This window comes from Equus caballus, chromosome 26 (genome assembly GCF_041296265.1).
Source record: "Equus caballus isolate H_3958 breed thoroughbred chromosome 26, TB-T2T, whole genome shotgun sequence".
Classification (NCBI taxonomy): Eukaryota; Metazoa; Chordata; class Mammalia; order Perissodactyla; family Equidae; genus Equus; species Equus caballus.
Genome location: NC_091709.1, coordinates 33,272,524 through 33,291,172, shown reverse-complemented (window position 1 = coordinate 33,291,172; position 18,649 = coordinate 33,272,524). Strand labels below are relative to the sequence as shown.

Below are 18,649 nucleotides of genomic sequence, written 5' to 3'. Positions count from 1 at the left end.
AAAGTCCCATCTCACGAGAACCTGGAGTGTGATGTTCTCAATATTTAACTGCATCAGAATCACCTGGAGAGCTTGTTAAAACACAGATTATGGGAACTACTCTGGAATTTCTGATTTAGTCGGAGTGGGATGGGGCCTGAGGATTTGCATTTCTGACAAGTTCTCAGGTGATGCTGCCAAAGTGGGTCCAAGGCCCACACTTTGAAGAACACTACTTGGAATGGAAAGAGCCTTAGTGATCACCCAGGCCATTCCTTTACCTTACAGATGAAGAGTCTGAGGCACATAGAGGAACTTATCACCCAAGGCGCAGCCAGAAACGGTCCCCTTGACCACAGTCCTGTGTGCCATCCCTGCACTCTCTCAGTTGTCCATTGTGTTTCAATCACATGGCCCATCTCTCAGAATGTAGCCCCCCACACACGCTCCACTCTACGCCTGTGTAAGGAAAAACCATGAAAGACTTTGATGTGGGCAGAAAAGATTACTGGGAGTCCTGTCTACCCTTCTAATGTGTCCCTGACTTTCACTGTCTTTCAGCTGTTTACAACTCTGAAAGTTGTAGAAAACTGATAATAATGCAAATGATTTTTTTCTGAAGAAATGTAAGTGAACTGGGCTCTGTGAAATTCAATTGGTTATTGTATTTACCAATTGGTAACCAGTATGCACCTGTCTATAAACCTATTTCGGTCTTCCCAATTGCCTCTGTGTGTGCACATGTTCCTTCAATTCTCTCTGGAATTTATAACATCTTACTGGGCCCCACATTTAGTAATGAGTTACGTAAAATCCTTGGCGTGTGTTCATTTAGTATTTGTATACTTTGTGTCATGATTTTACCTTTTTTAAAATTCATCTTTTAACATCCTGAAAAAGGAGAGTACTTCTTGAATGGCAGAATAAGGACCTCCAAAAATTTGCTCCTCCATAAAAGCAACAAAAGCAGTGCCAAAAATTGTCAAAATCAACTTTTTCCAAATTCTGGAAATAAACTAAAGGATTGCAAAATTCCAAGAACTGTTTATCAAGAAAAATGGCTGAATCTTAGTAAGAATAGCTAGCTGCATTGTGGCATTTTAACTTGACCTAATCCTGGCTCCCTCTTGCCAGCTCCACAGTGGCCTTGAAAACCAAAACGCTCACAACTATGGTAGCTGTGCAGATCAGCAGTCTAGCAGCCAATGGAGAGGGTAGAATGAGTTTGGAACTTCCCAAAAGCCCCATAATTGCTAAGATTTGACCAGTGTGGCAGCTCATTGAAAATCTCCATTCTTGGGGATTAGCTAATTTATTTCAACTAACTCAGAACTTGCTTTGTGCCAACAGCCCCATCTCTAGGGAATTTGCTGGAAAAAAAAAAAAAATCAGTGGCAATTGTTTAACATTGCAGCTGCCTGAGATGATGTTACTAAGTGGGGCTAATGAAACCACTTAAAAAGAACAATTGGGGAAAGAACAACTTTGAAAAGCTCACGTATATTCTTGGGTATCTGGAAGACCATGTGCGGGGCTGTGTGCCTACATAGGAAAGACTCAAAGAGGTCCTAATCTCTCCTTTCCTTGAGGCTCTGCCCAAGCAAAAAGTAAAGGCTTAAGGCAGAATTGTAAACTGCCTGCAGGATCATTGAAGATGTACCCCAACACATACATATAGCCAATCAGCAAAGGCTGGGAGACTTATTGGTTCAAAGCATTTATGTAAATCTCTGTCTAATCATTAGCTGCCCGCTAGGCTAACCAGTCAGAGACTTCAATGGCCACACATGACAAAGAATACAGACTTTATAGAAATAGTGCAGGAAAGTCACTAAACAAATAAATAAATGCAATAAAAACAAAAAACAGCAACAACAAGAAACTCTGGGGGGAGGAGAGCATCTGATTTCCAGAGTTGCCACAAAATATTTTTTAAAATGTCCAGTTTTCAACCAAAAAAAAATGAGACACACAAAGAAACAAGAATGGATGGCCCATACAAAAGAAAAAAACCACTCAATTCTCCCTGACAAAGTCTAGAATTTGAACTTATTAAATAAAGACTTTAATCATGTAATGAACTGAAAGAAACCGTGTCTAAAGAATGCAAGGAAATTATGAAAATAATCCAAAAATGCAATCGAGAAAATAATTCCATTTACAAGAGCAAAAAAAAAGTTTATAAATTTTTTTAAGTATAAGACTCATACGCTGATAATCTACAAAATGTCATTGAAAGAAATTAAAGAATATCTAAATAAATGGAAAGACATCCCATATTCATGGATCAGAGGACACTATTGTTAAGATGGTACTATTCCACAAATTGATCTATAAATTCAACTCCGTCTCCACCAAAGTCCTAGCTGCTTTTTTTCCCCACAAATTGACAAGCTGATCCTAAAATTTATACAGAAATTCATGGGAACCAGAATATTCAAAGCAATCTTTCAAAAGATGAAGGAAGTTATAGGATTTAGACTTCCCAGTTTCAAAACTAATTACAAAGCTGTTGTAATTAAGACAATGTGGTATGGGCATAAGAATAGACATATATGTCGATGGAACAGAGCTGAGTTCAGAAATAAACCCTTACATTTACGGTCAATTGATTTTCAGCAAAGATGACAAGACAATTCAATGGATAAACAATAGTCTTTTCAACAAATGGTGTTGGAACAACCAGATGCAAGAGAATAAAATTGAACCCCTACCTTGCACCATACATAAAAATTAACTCAAACTGACCACAGACCTAAATGTAGGAGGTGAAACTATAAAACTCTTAGGAGAACATAAGAGTAAGTCTTCATGACGTTGGTTTAGGCAATGTGTTTTTAGATATCTCACCAAAAGCACAAACAATAATAGAAAAAATAGATTAATTTCAATTTCATAAAAATTTAAAACTTTTGTGGCTCAAAAAAATAAAGAAAGTGAAAAGACAACCCACAAAATGGGAGAAAATATTTTCAAATCATATATCTGATAAGGGACTTGTATCTAGAATATGTAAAGAACTCATACAACTCAACAATAAAAAGAATCCTTTAAGAAAGGAAGAAGAATTTCCATCTTGAAAAAGATACTCATCATTAATCACTAGGGAAATACAAATCAAAATCACAATATGATATGACTTCATATCTACTAAATAGTCATAATCAAAAAGACCAATAAAAAATGTTGAGAAGGATGTGGGAAAGTTGGAACCCTCAGACATTGCTGGTGGGAATTTAAAATGATGCAGCCATATTGGAAAGCAGTTTGGTAGTTCCTCAAAAAGTTAAACATAAAATTACCAGATGACCCAGCAATTCTTAGGTCTATACCAATTCCTACTCCTATCCAAGAGAATTGAAAACATAATCCACATTAAAAACTTATAGATGAATATCCATAACAGCATTTTTCATAATAGCTAAAACATGGAAATAGCACAAACGTCCATCAACTGTCAAACAGATAAACAAATGTGTTATAGCCATATAATGGAATATTACTCACTCATAAAAAGGAATGAAGTGCTGATACATGCTGCAACATAGATAAACCTTAAAAATATTTTTCTAAGCAAAAGTAACCAGATCCAAAACGCCACATATGATTCCATTTATATGAAATGTCAGGACTCACAAATTCAAAGAAACAGAGAATAGATTAGTGATTTCCAGGGACTAGGGAAAAGGGAAGATGGAGAGTGACTGATAACGAGTAAGAGGTTTCTTTTTGGGGTAATGAAAACATTCTGAAATTAAATTGTGGTGATAGTTGCACAGCTCTGTGAATATATTGAAAATCACTGAATTGTACACTTTCTTGAGATATAATTGACATATAGCATTGTTTAAATTTAAGGTGTACAATGTGATGATTTGGTACACTTATATATTGCAAAATGGTTACAAGAGTAGGATTAGTGAACACTTCCATCACCTCACATAATTACCATTTCTTTTTGTGTTGAGGACATTTAAGATGTACTGTCAGCAACTTTCAAGTATACAATACAATGTTGTTAACCATAGTCACCATGCTGTACATTAGGTCTCCAGAACTTATTCATCTTATAACTGGACGTTTGTACCCTTTGACCAACATATTCCCATTTTCCTCACCTCCCACCCCTGGCAACCACCATTCTACTCTCTGTTTCTATGAGTTTGGATTTTTTTCTGTAGGTTCCACATATAAGTGAAATCATACTGTATCTCAAGGTCCAGCCATGTTGTCACAAATGGCAAGATTTCCTTCCCTCTCATGGCTGAATAATATGCCATATCTTCTTTATCCATTCATCCATACACAAACACTTCAGTTGTTTCTATATCTTGGTTATTGTGAATAATGCTGCGGTGAAAATGGGAGTTCATATATCTCTTTGAGATCCTGATTTCATTTCCTTTGAATATATACCCAGAAGTGGGATGGCTGGGTCATATGATAGTTCTATTTTTAATTAAGGTATAATTGATATATAACATTATATTAGTTTCGTGTTCATTAGACATAATGATTCAATATTTGCGTGCACTGTGAAATGCTCACCACAGTGTCTATTACTGTCCATCACCATACATAGTTACAAAAATTTTTTTTCTTGTGATGAAAAGTTTTAAGATTTACTCTCTTAGCAACTTCAAATATGCAATGCAGTGTTATCAACTATAGTCACCCTGCTTTCATTATATCCCCATGACTTATTTATTTTATAACTGGAAGTTTGTACCTTTTGACTCCTTCACCCATGTCACCTACCCTACAATATTTTTGACAGTTGAGGAACCTCCATGCTGTTTCCCATAGCAGCTGCACTAATTTACATTCCACCAACAGTGCACAGGTGTTCTCTTTTCTCCACATCCTCACCAACACTTGGTATCTCTTACCTTTTCATAATAGACACTGTACCATGCGGGAGATGATAGCTCATTGTGATTTTGATTTGCATTTCCCTGATGGCTAGCAATGTTGAACATCTTTTCATGTACCTGTTGGTCATTTGTATGTCTTCTTTGGAAAAATGCCTATTCAGTTCTTGTGCCCATTTTTCAAGCAGATTGTTTGGTTTTCTTGCTATTGAGTTATATGAGTTTCTTATATCTTTTGGATATTAACCCTGTATCAGATGTTTCGTTGCAAATATTTTCTCCCATTCTGTAGGTTGCCTTTTCATTTCATTGAACATGTCGCTGATAACCAAATGGAAAAGCTGAATGTATCTTCCCCACAGAAACAATAGTACACGTACTTCAGTCACTGGGGTAGGATAAGCTTGGGTGGGCTAATCTAGGACACATCCTACCAATCTTAGAGGTTTCACTTCCAAACAACCAGCTCATAAACAAATTTAGATCAGACCCATTCTTCTGTTCTTCAAAGACTTTTTGTGTCTGTCCTTATTTCTATTGTTGTCTTTAATCAAATTGATGGTGCATTCCTACAGAAAACTCCTGAATATGTGTTCTGAAAACTTACCTCCTGTGACTCGGGACCTTGGGTAGAGAGAGCACAAGAGGAAGATGGGGCAGGGGTTTTCCTGGGGGGGTGTGGCAATAGTCATGACTCATGCTACTTCCTTATTCTGACTCTTTCCATCAGTGGGGTGAGGGAAGCACACAGTCAGATCTGGGGGAAGCCATCTTTATTTAGAGGGTGCCTTTGGTATAGTGATTGCTTTTTGTTTTCCTTTTGCCACATCCAAGGCAGGGAAATAAAAGTGCAGAGCAAGACAGAGTTTAGAACTGTAACTATAGGACAATGAGTCATCTGTAAAATAATGCAACATATATTAAAAGTTGTTCTCTAGTTTTTGCAAAAAAGAAAGTCAAACTCAGCGTATTTCCTTTTTGTCTGTGGTCAAGTACTAAATGACTCTTTAATCATGCAAAGCCAATAAAAAGAACAGAGACAAGAAGAAAAAAGGAGTGCAAAGAAGAGGATAGTGCGAACATACTAGTTTTCCAACGTGGGTAGTTCCAGATAGCAACTCAGTTTCCCAAACGATGTTTGTTTTGTAATTTCATTGCTTTGCTCTTTAGATGTTTTCTCTCCCAGTGGGTAGAAGTCAACAGTTCCAGACTCTAAATCTGTCTGACAAGCAAAGTACTCAAGTCCTTCCCAAGTCTTTCCATTCATAAAAAGAGGAATAATTGAGGTTTTTACACCTTGAGAGATTTCTCAAAGCATTGCACAGAGATGAAACATAAGCAATTCTATAACACTATATGGAACTTAAAAGCGAGGGGAGAGAAGCCAAGTTGTTGAGAAAACCAGAGCCGCGAAAGGATTGCCATTTAGTTCGCTGAACCATGCTGTTGTTCAAATATTATAATTCAGACCATTCAATGAAACTTGTTTATTAAAATTTCTTCTTGTTTATTAAAAAGAGGGACTTATGTGGGGCTGGCCTGGTGGCGCAGCGGTTAAGTTCGCACGTTCCACTTCAGCGGCCCCTGGTTCAGCGGTTCGGATCCCAGGTGCAGACCTATGTACCACTTGGCAAGCCATGCTGCGGTAGGCATCCCACATATAAAGTAGAGGAAGATGGGCACAGATGTTAGCTCAGGGCCGTCTTCCTCAGCAAAAAGAGGAGGATTGGCTGCAGATGTTAGCTCAGGGCTCATTTTCCTCAAAAGAAAAAAAAAAGAGGGACTTAGGGCCAGCCAGTCGCGTAGTGGTTAAATTTGTAGGCTCCACTCCAGTGGCCCAGGGTTTGGATCCTGGGCACAGACCTAGCACTGCTCATCAAGCCACACTGTGGCAGCATCCCACATAAAACAGAGGAAGACTGGCACAGATATTAGCTCAGTGACAATCTTCCTCAAGCAAAAAGAGGAAGATTGGCAACAGATGTTAGCTCAGGGCCAATCTTCCTCACACACACAAAAACAGAGGGACTTAGAATAAGGAAGGCATGAATTGCTATTCCATAAAATAGGCATAACCCATTGTATATGGTGTTATGAAAATTAAATTTTAAAATTATAGATAAAACACCTAACAGAGTGTCTGGCATATGTTTAAGGGATTGGTAAGATTTAGCTGTCATAGTTTTATATTATTACGGATGTTATCATTGTTATTATTGTAGAGGTGGATCTGTGAGTGAAAGGGAGATTGCTGGCAGTTGGATAACTGACCCAAATCATTAGAATGTTTATATTGTATTTCATGGACATGTACAGAAAATGGAATGATATTTTGGTCTTTGTGTCAAAGTGTAATTAGTTAATGCTAAACCTTCAAAAGAATCCTTAATTTTTATGTTATTATCCAAAATGAATTTAGTGCCAAATTCCTGTATGTGAATCCTTTGATCCCAATAACTAATTTTATTCACTAGCCAATTTCTGAATCTTGAGTTATTTATCATTACAAACCTGTCAGATGCACCAAAAGCACCCTTTAAAGAAAGAATACAGGAGAAAAAATGGGAGAGACTTTGAAATTTACTGTGTTCTCTCCAGCTCATCCATCTGGGTTATCTATGCCTTTGTTTACCTCTGACTAGGCCACTTCACAACCTTTTAGATATAGAAGTTGACTTGGAGAAAATTGATTACAATGCAAATAATTCCTGTCCATAAAAATCCAAATTTCATTCCTGTGGATATTGACCAATTTTACCAATTTTGCATCTATTTATGTTTGTTTCGCATTCTTTGTCTGACTATAAATGTGTAGTTCTCTTTTGAACTGGCTGCAACATCTGTTGGTCCCTCCTTAATTCCTGAGTTAAATAAAATCTTTGATACATCTTCATTTTATAGTGTATGAAAGTCATAATTATATCCTCATTTAAAATTTATTCTTTAATCAGTATAAGCGTCAAATTTATATAACTCCTTGGGGAACACATCTGAAATTCAAACACATTACCTTCCTTGCAAATGTTCTAGTCAAGGCCAGAATTACACCCTTCTTCTTGCGGCTTCTGGACAGTCGTTGTCAGAAAAGCAGTCAGTTAAAGATGGCTGCCTGGGGCCAGACCCATGGCCAAGTGGTTAAGTTTGCACGCTCCGCTTCAGTGGCCAGGGTTTCATGGGTTCGGATCCTGGGCGGGGACATGGCACCGCTTGTCAGGCCATATTGAGGCAGCGTCCCACATGCCACAACTAGAAGGATCCACAACTGAAAAATATATATACAACTATATACTCGGGGGATTTCTGGAGAAAAAGCAGGGAGCCAAAAAAAAAGAAGATTGGCAACAGTTGTTAGCTCAGGTGCCAATCTTAAAAAAAAAAAAAAAAAAAATATGGCTGCCTAAGCTTACTGAGTATAGAGGATTTCCTGGAGAGAGGATCTGGAAGCCAGATTTGAGTTAAAAGAGGACAACAATATGAGTTCATCTCACAAGAGTGTGTTCAAGACGAACACTCTTTGATGTTTTAAATTAAAATTTGGCTAATCTCTTTAGAGAAAGCAAAACATTGAAAAACGTTTTGTTTTCATATTTTATCATTATAGCTGTATTTTTAAAAATATAGGAATAGAACTATTCAGCTTTTCTCTAGGAAAATATCACTAAAATGTCAAGCTTTTCTTTTTACTTCCTTTAATCCTCCATAATTACAGAATTGAATATTTTACAACCATAATACCATTCTAGTTATATAAGTAACATTTTATATAATTGAAATAATTATGTGGGAGGAATTTAGTCAACCCAACTATACAACCACTCATGTAGGTTACAGAATTGTAAAGACATTTAAAACATATTTTTATGTGAATGTGTCGTGTTTCTAACAAAGTGGTACCAAACTATAATCATATAGATAGCAGCTGAAGATTATAAATAATAACCCTTTAATGAATATGATTAATGATATTAGTGGGTGTTTAATAGAAAAAGGGAGGAAAAGTACGAGAGCTTAAGTGTGTGTCATCAATGTGGAACATTTAATAAGAGATTACAGAAAACTAACGAGAGCTTTTTAGAATGAAATACAATGTCTGTTTTTAAAACTTTTAATACTTCTTTTACTTGTGACTATTCTTCCTACATTACCTTTCTTAATCTGATTAGAAGGTGAGATAATTTTGCCAATCACTACTCAAGCATCAGCTCCCCTGCAAAGCCATCCTTGATGTCCGTATCACAGACGGAGATGTTCTCTCCTTTCTGCTCCCAGAGTGTAAATGCCGTAAGTGCTCAATACTTGTTATTTATCCGAGGGTCTCTATGTATAGGTGTGATATAATGAAAACAATGTAGATGTTGGAGTCAAACCAAATTTGACTTCCAAAATGACTAATTGCTGGTTGAGTGATCGTAGATGAGCAAATAAACATTATGAACGTCAGCAAGATGCACGTAACAATTGCGATGGTATTATTGTGTACACTTATACACACAATCGTGCTGTTTTATTGTTGTATAAACTTATACAGTCATGAGTCACTTAATGACAGGGATACATTCAGAGAAATGCAATGTTCGTCATTGTGCGAACATCATAGAGTATACTTCCCCAAACCTAGATGGAATAGCCCACTACACACCTAGGATATACGGTACAAATCTCATGGGATCACCATCGTACATGCAGTCTGTTGTTGACCAAAACATCTTTATGCGGTACGTAACTGTATATACAATAGTATTATAGTATTGTTGAAAAGATTAAGGGAAGTTACATACATTGCCACCTGGAGCACAGAGGGTACTCAACAAAAGTTAAACAAGCATTTCCACCTCTTACCTAGATCATAAATAAGCTATTTCTATCTGTTTCATTACATATTCATTACATAATGCTAAACAGATGTCGTAGTAGAAAACTGGAGGGGCCGGCCCCATGGCCAAGTGGTTAAGTTCACACACTCCACTTTGGCAGTCCAGGGTTTCACTGGTTCAGATCCTGGGTGCTGACATGGCACTGCTTGTCAGGCCATGTTGAGGTGGTATCCCACATGCCACAACTAAAAGGACCCACAACTAAAATATACAGCTATGTACTGGGGGGATTTGGGGAGAAAAAGCAGGAAGGGGAAAAAAAAGAAGATTGGCAACAGTTGTTAGCCTGGGTGCCAATGTTTAAAAAGTAAATAAACAAAACTGGAAAAGACTAAAATTATAAATGCCTTAGAAGGTGTTAGTATTTGCCACACCACCCCGTCTTGTTTTGATTACTCATCATTAGTATTCACTTTTTCCTCAACTTGGCTAAAGATGCTGCTTTGACACCAGTGTTTGAAAAAAGGCAAATGATTGAGCAATTTAGGACTCTTGCAAAATGTCCCTGGTGTTTTTTCTTCATTATTTACAGAGACTAATGTCCAACGCTACTCAACTGGGTAAAGATGAAACATTTGCCCAGGCAGAAAGATCTAGTCCTGCCTGTTCACAAAGTTTGGCCAAGGCGGGTTGGGGGGGTGGGGGGGTGTTGCTCAGGGTATTGAGAATTTGACACCTGGAGTGACCAACCCTGCCCAACCATCTAGCTGGGTTTGTCACCACCCCAGTGCACACCTTCTCACACTGGCCTAACCAGATTGGAGCCAGTCTCTGAACCTGCTCTGCCTTTTCCCCTGGGATGTTTCTACCTGAACTGCACTTCCTCACATTTTGGCTTCCATCTTTTGCAACTCAACTCAGTTCACATATTTTCTAGAAAATCTTTCCCAAATCATGTATCTTTCTCTAATATCCTCATGTTATTAGTGCTGTCTAGTTGATCCGACTCCTAGTGACCCTGTGTCCAGCAGAGCGGAACCCTGTCCAGTTGTTTTGTGCCATCCTCTCACCTTCTGGTGTTGTATCAGACAATGCTGTGCTGTTATTTGTAGGGTTTTCATGGCCAATTTTTCAGAAGTGGGTGGCCAGGTCCTTTTTCCTAGTCTGTTTAGTCGGGAAGCTCCGCTGAAACCTGTCCACCATGGGTCACCCTGCTGGTACTTGAAATACCAGTGACGTAGCTTTGAGCATCACAGCAACACTCAGCCACCACAGTACGACAACCAACAGACGGGTAGTGTGGTTCTCTGACTGGAAAATGAACCAGGCTGTGGCAGTGGGAGTGCCAGATTTTAATCACTAGACCACCAAGGCTGGCCCATATCCCCATCGCACCCCCAAAAAAGGAGAAATAATCTCTTATGGGCCGTGTTCCTCTCTTTTAAGGTTGATAAAATACAGGAGGCCCAGGCAAATCTTTATTTTAATAAAAAATGAATAACTTTTAGTATTAGTATAGCCTAAATATTCCATGAGACAATATGTACTATTCGCTGCTTATCTGAAATTCACATTTAACTGGGCACCCTGTATTTTTATTTACTAAATCTGGTACCCCGACTCTCCCATCTTGTGCTATAGGACTGTACTGTGTCACCTGCCTTGTATTACACCACGAGTCACAGATGTTATCAGGTTCTCTGAGGCCAGGAATAGTGTCCAGCTCCTTTGGCTTACCCCCACACCTACCTCTTCCTTCCTGATGCCCCACCACCAAACACCCAGCCCATTTGACAGAGCAAGAGTAGGGGCCTCATTCGTCCTTTCATCCCTTCTTTCGGCTAGCAAATATCTCTTAAACTCCTACCACATGCCAGGCACCAAGTTATATTCTGAAGAAACAACTCTAAACGAGACACAACCATTGTCATCAAGGAGCTCCCAGCTCATTCACGAAGACAGGCATGTCAGAAAGCAATGTCAATCAATACAGTAAGTTCTAAAATAGGATGAGATAAGACCACCAGGGAAGGCACCAGACCCAGTCTCCAGAGGTCAAAGGAGTCTTCTGGGAGGAAGCAGCAGTGAGGCAGAGACGTAATAATTGATAGGAGTTAACCAGGTGAAGGCGGAGAGAGAAGGCATTCCAGGCGGAGAGAACAGCATGAATGAAAGCTCAGTGTAAGAAAGAGCATGGCATTAATGTTTAATTAATTAAGCAAATCCTCCTTTTAGTTGAAGCTCATTCTGACCCATGGATGCCTCTGGCTTTTGAGGTCTCAAGCCTCTTCTTAACAGATTTTTCTCAAGGAATTCAGTGACGACAGCTCTTTTTCTCTCTTACCACTTCGGCCTTCTCTGAGCTCTAGGCCAGTTTCTTTTCTTCTTGGTTATCTAAGAATCTTCTTCAAGAACGTAGAGCTGAAAGTGACCAGCTGTCTCAGCTCCCCTCATCTTTCTCCCATTCAGCCTCAGTCTCTCTGCTGCATCCAAAGTTCTTTCTTCGAATGATTCCAGTCAACCCTCATTCTGTTTTGTACATTAACTCAACTATAGTCCATAGAGCAGTGATGATGACATTCGCAGGGTTCCAACTCTAAAATTACAATCACAGAGAAAAACAGTATCACGTCCCTGGGGAGAGGGGTGAAAAGTGAAGGCAGGAAGCTCTCAGGTGAAACCCATTTAAATCAATTCTGCTGCTTTACCAACGTCCTCCTATTCATCAGCTGTCCTTAGCCATGTTCGCAGCCCTAGCTGTGCCTAGTACAAAGCAAGCACCCAGTAGGCTGTTGCCGGAAGAATTTACCTTTTGTTCTAATTAAATCTTCAGTTGTGCCAGGTGGTAGAGTTGAACAAATATGATGACCAGTAGCTAGCTTTCTGTATTACATGCGAAGCCAGGAATTTTAAGTGTTATACAGAGTTTGTGATGACAGGGTATCTGTGATGGTTAATTTTGTGTCAACTTGACTGGACCACAGGATTCCCAGATATTTGCTCATACATTACTCTGGGTGCTTCTGTGGGGGTGTTTTGGGATGAGATTAATATTTAAATTGATAGACTGAATAAAGCGGATTACTCTCCCTAAGGTGGGTGAGCCTCACAGTGCACTGAAGGCTTGACTAGAACAAAAAGGCAAACCCTCCCCCAAGTAAGAGAGAATTCTTCCTGCCTGAAAGCCATCGAATTGGGGCATCAGCTCCTCCTGGGTCTCAAACCTGCCAGCCTTCAGACAGGAACTACACCGCTGGCCTTCCTGGGTCTTAGGCCTTCACCCTTAGACTGGAAACGCACTGTCGGCTCTCCTGAGTCTCCAGTGTACCGACTCAGCCTGCACATCTCAGATCTTGCCTGCCTTCACAATTGTATGAGCCAATTCCTTATTTTATATATATATGTAAATATAATGTATATATAAGTTATATATATACCCATGTCTCCTATTGGTTCTGTTTCTCCAGAGAAGGCTGATTAACACAGTATCACAGGAAATAAGGCAATCAGAAGCTACTTTGATTAGAATACCTGCTTTTAATTTGCCTTATAAATCTTTCATGATCCAGGTACAACCCATCTCCCGGGGTGATTAGTTCATTCTTCACTACATGTGGATGATTTGATTTTTATAGGTCACTTTTCCATACTAAATGTCAGGGGCCTTTGAAGAATATCTCTAGTTTATTTGGTAGGCATCAATCTCCTACAAACAGCCCCATGAACATTGGCCACATGTTTGTACATTACGATGAAGCTTCCTAAGATACTCATTCTATCGGGGATAGTCAGAAGACAGGGAAATGTCTGTGAACTCTGATATTCAGGAATACAAAGGAAAAAAAAATTGGGGTTAAAGCCAATTAATGTTTTTTCATCAGACCCTCTCATGTCCCACAGTGGTACACAAAAGTAAAGATTTGGGAAGAAAAAGGAGATTCAAGGACATGGGCAGAGGGGATGAGGTAAGAGGGTAGAGGGACTGCAAGGCCATTAAAGTGCTCAACGCACAGTGCTAAGCAGGGCCAGCTTCATAGATGTGCCGCCTGTGCAGTTGATCAGCATCCACACTCAGAAGGGCCCTGCACTGGCTTTAATGCTCTCCTGTCACCATCTTGAGACTCTTAATAATCTTGGAAACAAGGGGTCCCAAATTTTTATTTTGCACTTGGCCCTGCAAATTATGCAATTGGTCCTGATGCTAAGTAAAGCCTTCTTTAGGTTTGGTAACCAATTATAAACTAAAAGATGTTTATTCAACTTTCCACCTATTGATTATTCTGATGGCCTTATGCTAGGACCCAAGAATAATAGCAAACCAAACCGAGATCCCGTACTCTCACGCTCTTCCCATGGATGGAAAATACAGGAGGCAAGAAATGCCTCGGAGCAGCACCCATCAGGAGCTCTGTACAGCTGGTCCTTGCGAAGAGCTGGAGAAGCGACTCAAGTTCCTATCAGCAGCTCTTACAAGAGCTTGTATCATTGCTTCTAAAATCAAGGAGTAGACCTCTAATAACGGGGTGACATCTGCCCCTAGTCAGTGGAATGGCTTCAAAATCGCCAATTTAGGAACTGAATAAAGTAATTTGGCATCATTGTCAAACCTTCCTCTGTCATCCTTCACCTTTGGTGTAAGCAAAAGAAAATGGCAACAATCCAGGAGTGTATTACCTGCTCTACAAAAGTAATCAGCCTCGCTTCCATTGCAGGCATGAAGACAGACCAAATACCCTATTTCCATGTTTATGCACGCACATTCCTAGAAACACAAATGTGCATCACTGCATGAAGTGACAGGGCTTTCTGTTTTTAGAGATAATTGTATGTAACAAACACTGGATAGATATTTAAAAAAGAAGGAATTTGGATATGGTTAATATCTTTCAAGAACTTTCATCTGGTAGGACAGAGGAAGGCACTGCTACCCAATTTGATAAATGGAGAGCCTGACCTGCTGACATGGCAGTACTCTTGATCAGCTCCCAAAAGAAAAGCCTGCACCAGCATCAGTGCTGAATCCCAGCTGCCCTGGAGGCTTTGAGTTTCTCTCCTGTGGCAGTATCTCCTGCTTGCACCTCCACACATTTCACCCCCAAACTTGCTCTCTGTCTTCCGTATCAAGTTCCAGGCAATAGGATTGTATGAGTCAGAGTAACAGGGAAACAGAACCAATAGGATATATAAATAGAGAGAGATTTATTATGAGGAATTGGCTCATGTGATTATGGAGGCTGATAAGTCCCAAGATCTGTCATGTGCAAGCTGGAGGCCCAGGAAGGCCAATAGTATAGTTCCCATCTGAAGGCTGGCGGGCTTGAGACCCAGAAAGAGCCAATGTTTCTGTTCTAGTCTAAAGGCAGGAAAGAACTGATGTCCCAGCTCAACATAGGCAGGCAGGAATTGTTCCCTCTCACTCATGGGAGAGTCAATCTTTTTGTTATTCCGGCCTTCAACTGATCAGATGTGGCCCACTCACATCAGGGAGGGAAATCTGCTTTACTCAGTCTACCAATTTAAATATAAATCTCATGCCAAAACATCCTCATAGAAACATCCAAAATAATGTTAGACCAAATATCTGGGCACCCCATGGCCCAGTCAAGTTGACACATAAAATTAATCATCTCAGGGATACAACTGGAAGCATCTTGTAGCAGCTTCCAGGATAGCCAGCCCACTCCCTTGGCACCTCCTCTTCTTTATCCTTTCCTTCTCCAGCTGCCACCATCTTGGACCACAACAATGAGCTGGTGCAATCTTGCACCATGACAATGAGCTGGCACTATCTTCAACCGTGACGTTGAAGGACATACCTCAGTAATGGCAGAGAAATCTGAGGCCCTGAAGATTGTCTGGAGCAGAACCTCTGTATAAGCCCAGGGCTCTACATCCCCAGTCTTTCACATCAGAGAAGAAGGAAACTCCACCCTGTTTAAGCCACTCTTATTTGGTGGTGGTGGTTTGGGGAAGCGGGGGGGAGGGTCTGCCTAGCTGATTCTGATCATAAGTGATGTATCTCCCTTTGTCTCCCATTTCACAGTACAGGATCGAATTATGGATTAGACAACAAATTAGCTAAAATACCTTAGGGCCGGCCCCATGGCCGAGTGGTTGGATTCACAGGCTCTGCTTCGGTGGCCCAGGGTTTCGCCAGTTCGAGTCCTGGGCACGGACATGGCACTGCTCATCAGGCCATGCTGAGGCGGCATCCCACATGCCACAACTAGAAGGACCCACAACTGAAAAATGCACAGCTATGTGCCAGGGGGCTTTGGGAGAGAAAGGAAAAACAAAATCTTTAAAAAAATATATTAAAATACCTATGACTAGAAAGAGAGAAAACTGTAAGTCCTGTGCAGCCCGCCAACTCTATAGTGAGAAGAATAATAACACTTTGTACAGCACGGTAAGGTTTTGTGCAGCTTTTCACAACATTACTTCATTTCTTTCCAGAAATAACCTCGTGAGGCAGAGAAGGCAGATGCTTTTATCCTCATTTTCCTCTCTGAAAAATCTAGGATACTAGCTGCTTGGATGATAATTTGGTTTTAATTGATTCCTCATATTAAGCTAAGCAAAACTCAGCAATATCAAGTGGACAATCTAATATTTCGTTAAATAGAATGCTATCACTTTGCAAACATTCTGGGGGAGATTTAAAACCTCTTTATAAGTGGAAATTAAGCCTTAAAGCAAGATTATGAGATAACAATAAAATTCTCTTTTAATGTGATGGATACCAAAATGACTTTGCTAAATTTAAAATGCATATCATGAAAGCCTATGGTCTCTGTGGAACAAAGGGCCTGTTATTTGTTGTGATCATTTTTAAATAACCCAAAGAAACACTCTAATTGGTGTCACAATGCAGGTTAGCAAGAAATGCTAGGAGAAATCCTAAGCTGCAAGAAACTTTAGCTTTTTTAGACAGTGTTTCTCAAACTTATTTGACTATGAAACAGTTTTCTTTCTTTCTGTTTTTTTAGGAATACTTAACATTTCAAACACTGGTGTTGCCAGGTCATGGTTTCAGAAATGCTATACCATATTCTACTCCTAGGACACTTGCTTCTCGCTAAACGAACTGTGGCAAAGGATGGATTGGGAGGGGCAGGGTTACACAGCTACACTTGCAGAGCTGTCTCCACACCACCTCCCTAATTGGGATTGCCAGATTTCTCCAACAAACATACAGGATTCCCAGTTAAAAAATGAACTTCAGATAAATAGCAAAATTTTTTTAGTGTAAGTATGTCCCATGCAATGTTTGGGACGTACTGAAACAAAAAAGTTTTTCTTAGTTTATCCGATTTCTGAAATTCAGTTTTAACTGGGCATCTTGTATTTTATCTGGCAACTTTACCCCTGACCCATCCCCAGGGAGGAGGAAGTGCTGGTCCTCCTGGTTCACATTTCCAGATTTTCAAGGGGGCTTTCCACCTAGGAAGGCACACAGGATTCAAATCACAAGCCTGGCCCTCCTGCTTTCTTTATTAGCTTCGGAGGCATGTCCATCTCTTCGGCTTGTGGGTGGTCCATGCTGAGACTCTCCAGGTGCCCCTGCAGATCCGCTCTCTCCCTTTCCCACCCTGCTCTGTGTCCTGAGAGACTGGTTACATGGACCTTAGCAAGTAGGCTCCCTTGTCCTCTGGCTTATGGTTGGGTTTGGCCAGTGGGAGCCACCAGCAGAAGATGGAAGGACAGGAGGAGAGAAAGACTGAGGTATTTATCCTCCTGGCTTCTCCCTGCCATGCCCTGGGTAAGCTGTGGCCTCACTAGCCAACCAAGGGACAAGTTCTTGGGGAGTTCAGTGGGGGAAAGCCTCTCCCGCAGATGCAGTTCCATCCAGGTCCTGGATCTGCTTCCTCCCTCCTTTGCCCTCAAAGGTCTAGGAGAGACTGTCCTGAGGCTGCCAGTCCCAAGGGCTTCACCAGCCCTCCCCATTTCCCTTAACTCTGCCCCCAACTTTGTAAATAGTCTCTTCATGAAGTTCTCTTTTCTTGGCCTCTTATGAGTGTGCTCCTGTTCCCCGCCAGGCCCCTGATTAATACAGGGTCAGACTGAGATGTAGGGCAAATGGAGATTCCCTGCATGCACCTTAATCCTAAATCTCAAACTCCAGCCTAGGTTTGCAGAAAGTCTTGCTTTGGAGGTTTCAGCACCAACAATAAAGAGGTTCCTGGTTTCCCATCTCTGGATCAGCTAGCCAAAGATCAGTGATGCCATTCAGTAGGCTTAATAGAACCTATGGCTACTCCTGCCACTGTTACTATTATTAGCACCCTAAATATCTACAATATTGCAGTGGTCATATAAGAGTTTGAGAGTGGAGGTCAGTGAATTCAAATGCCATCGACGCTCATCTCTCTCTACTTTATAAAAAAGGAGGATGTACAACCAAATCAAGATTTGCATGCAGACCACAGCGACGCTGTGGTAAGTCTTGAGTCCTGTTTCTTGCCTGGGATCTGAGATCTGACCTCTGTGTTTACCGTGTTAGTTCCCAGAAATCATAAAACTCTGAAATTTGGTTGGCAGACCAGATGTTCTCAGAATGCTTACGGCTACACACAATAACACATTAAGTGAAAAACAAAAATGAAAACAAAATTTTTTTTTAAAGAAAAGGAAAGAAACCACCCCAACTTACCCATGACCAATTTCTTGCTTTTTTCCAGCTATTTTTAAATAATCAAATCACCGTAGTATCTATGGCATTCTGGAGATTGCAGGGTTTGTGAGTCACATCCTTATTTACAGGAATGGTGGGGAAAGTCAGCATGTTCAGCATTTATTCCATTTTTGAGAAGTGAGCAGGCAATGAAGAAGCTGGGGAAAAAAGCTGTTTCACACATAATTTTACCTTGTCCTACCACCTCTTTGTCTTTCCCTCTTCAAGACTCAGACCTGAGAGAACAGCCACTGCCCAGACACATTCAGTGACAGATAAAATGGGTTGCGTGTAGCAGACTGCAAATGCAA

At 40.3% G+C, this 18,649-nt stretch overlaps 1 long non-coding RNA gene across 1 annotated transcript; it reads right to left on the bottom strand.

The window, feature by feature from the left end:
• Positions 1–9,319: 9,319 nt before the first annotated feature.
• LOC138920849 (uncharacterized) lies at positions 9,320–18,599 on the bottom strand. Its single transcript, XR_011432768.1, has 3 exons — positions 18,318–18,599; positions 15,752–15,936; positions 9,320–12,260 (listed from the first exon to the last, which is right to left on the bottom strand). It is a non-coding gene; the product is annotated as an uncharacterized lncRNA (long non-coding RNA).
• Between the last annotated feature and the right edge of the window lie 50 nt (positions 18,600–18,649).